This window comes from Crinia signifera, chromosome 8, assembly GCF_055691185.1.
Source record: "Crinia signifera chromosome 8, ASM5569118v1, whole genome shotgun sequence".
NCBI lineage: Eukaryota > Metazoa > Chordata > Amphibia > Anura > Myobatrachidae > Crinia > Crinia signifera.
Window position 1 is genome coordinate 63,935,558 of NC_139224.1, and position 3,006 is coordinate 63,938,563.

Here is a 3,006-nt window from a genome sequence, read left to right on the forward strand (position 1 = left end):
GTTGATGTATGATTTGTTTGCAGATATATATATATATATATATATATATATATGATATTTGAATTTATTCACATGTTTCAACATTTCAAGGAGCAGGCACCCAGGCAGGCAGGCAGGCAGGCAGGCAGGCAGGCAGGGCTGGTGTATAATGCTGGTCTCAGGATACCTGCAAGTATGTGTATGTGTCTTTTACACATAAATGTACGCATACACATAGATGCATAGAGTAAGTAATGCTAACTACAGCTATGCGTTGCTAAGCTATAGCACGCGTTGCTTGGCGGAGCGAGGCGTCATTGGATTTGCTAAGTGCATACACACTGTGTTTTATATATATATCAGATTTGTTCATTGCCATACATCAGCACTACTGTTTTGAAGGCATGCGAATTTGTCACCATTTGTGTTGGCGCAGAGACGCTGTTCATGTAAAGATGAACAATAAAGTTATTAACACAAATAACTGTGATCAACCAATGCCACCACCTGATTGGTTGATAGATGCCATTGTTAACATGGCGGAGACACGAAGGGCAGACCCCTTTACACATGCGGAGCTGAGGGTTCTGGTCTCCGTCATGGAGACAAGGCTGGGCCGTGCGGGGCCCTTTATCACTAACCGCCATAAGCGGAGGGCCTATGCTGCGGCAGGGCGCCGTATTTACGCCCGCACTCGGGTGCGGAGGTCCCTCGGGCAGCTCGAGAGGCGGTGGTCGGACCTCCGCAGGCGCCAGCCCCAGCTCTTGCAGCAAATCAGGGGCGAAATTGCTGATTGTGAGTATTTTAGCTATGAAATTTCGCACTTACAACATAGCATATATAAACAATAACATGTGTCTCATGATAAGTGGGTGTCCATGGGTTTAAAAGTCCATAGACTGTTATGTGTGCTTCTTCCTGGTTAACATGCAGTCATGTGGCTTTTATATGTAATGACATAGCATTGAGGATTCTGATGCATACAATGTGCCAGATCTAATATGTGTTACACATTGATAAATGCCAGGGTTGTAATGTTTGAACAAATTACTAACAATCACATAATAATTTAAATGTCACATTTTTGAGTCCATTAACAGTAAGGAGCTACTTGCCTGCATCGTTTGCCATCATTATCACCCTTCCATGTATGTCTTGTTATGGATTAATACATGTGCCCCAATGACCCGACATTGACCATGATTTTTTTTTCTACCACACAGCACGAGCCCGAGCCCGACAGGCCCGTGAAGAGGCCGAGGCAGACCTGGCCCAGGAGGAGGCCCAAGACCCTGAGGAGGAGGTGGCGGCAAGGGTGGAGGAGGAGGAGGAAGTGGAGGAGGAGGAAATGTTGGAGGAGATGGTGGAGGAGGTGGTGGAGGAGGAGGAGGTGCCTGAGGAGGTGGTGGTGGAGGAGGTGGAAGAGGAGTTGGTGGCAGAGGAGGAGGTGTTGGTGGCGGAGGAGGAGGTGGAGGAGGAGGTGGTGGTGGTGGAGGAGGAGGTGGAGGAGGAGGAGGTGGAGGAGGAGGAGGAGGTGGAGGAGGAGGTGCTTGTGGCGGAGGAGGTGGACGTGGTCATGGTGGCAGAGGAGCTGGCGGAGGAGGGGGCTGAGGAGGCCACGGTTGCCCCAGAGGATTCCAATTCCGAGGGGGAGGAGGCGTGCCAAGCCCCGGAGTCCCAGCAGATCGGTATGTTTACATAATGCATCATTCATGAAGTAGTTGTACTGGTATTTGTTATGTAGCACTGGTGATTAAAAATTTTGTTCCAATACTATTCATATAGACCCCAAAGTGGGTAGCTACAGATACAGGTACGGGTTAGATGGGGTGTCCAAGGCATCCCTTTCATCCAGGACACCTCTCAATTACACAGGTTTGTGGGATGGGTTGGAGCTCCATTTTGACTGCCACATAACCGTTGTAGTTAAACAGGATCCTGGAGTAAAGGGATGAGTGGATCATTTGTGGATTAAATTCACCTGCTGCAATCGTAGATTATGACCCATCAAATAGTGGAATCTATATTGTTGGTGAATGTTATTTATAAACTCTAGGATGTATGCTATAAATGGAGTATGGCCCGGCCTACCTTGGAATGGAGTCAGAAGTTGCCAGTGTCCCAGGAGCCTCCTCTACCTAAACACCCCCTGTAGTTCAGATTGTTTTTTTGCCCTCACAGAATTGTAGGTTGGTTTAGACAGAATTATGATTTTGAGGATGTGTACTGTGCATTCCTGACATTTGCATAACTCCCATGCCACGAACCATCACTGAACTTAGACTGAGCAGATTGTGACAAGTTCTTATTGACGGAGGCCATGACATGCTTGTCATTGGTTAGTCATGGGTGGGTTGTGACTGAGAAGAAACACTATGACTGTTATGTCTTCTGCAGAGTAAAGGGTAGAGGCAAAAAAAGACAGTATGTAGTAAATAAGTTTGCATGTATGTATTATGTATGTGCATGTATGTATTATGTATGTGTCATATCTATTTATCTATGTGTGTCTCTATCTCTCTACATAGATAGATATATATATATACACATGTCACCTAGCATTTGTGCAATTTATGTCGCAGTATGTGAAATGTATGCATGAATAACATGACTAATTTTTGCCCCTTTGACATGCCCACAGATGACACCACACCGGCAGATGAGGGGGTGCGTGGGGCCCTCCTGCGGGCGGAGCACCACTTGAGGCTCCTGCTAGCCGACCTGCAGGACCTCAGAGATCTGCTGATTTAATTTATTATTTGATATTTTTTTATTTATATGTTCATTGTGTTTTCTAATAAATTGTTTATGCAAGTTCACAGTTGTTGGTTTTCTTTGCACATTAAACAGTATATGTGTAGATTGTTTATAATCTTTTACACAGGGTGTAATACAAACCATTGCACTTAAATTGCTGTAAGGGTTAATGTGTGCAATGCATGTGTTAGGCATGCTTGTAAGGATATATTGGCATTTAATTGATTCCAATTCCAAATAAGCAGTTTTTTATGAGGATAGGTAATTGAA

The 3,006-nt window shown here is 45.1% G+C and overlaps 1 long non-coding RNA gene across 1 annotated transcript; it reads left to right on the forward strand.

The window, feature by feature from the left end:
* Positions 1–1,531: 1,531 nt before the first annotated feature.
* On the forward strand, positions 1,532–2,798 carry LOC146027018 (uncharacterized). The gene is made up of 2 exons (XR_014454627.1): positions 1,532–1,667; positions 2,621–2,798. It is a non-coding gene; the product is annotated as an uncharacterized LOC146027018 (long non-coding RNA).
* The last annotated feature ends 208 nt before the right edge of the window (positions 2,799–3,006 follow it).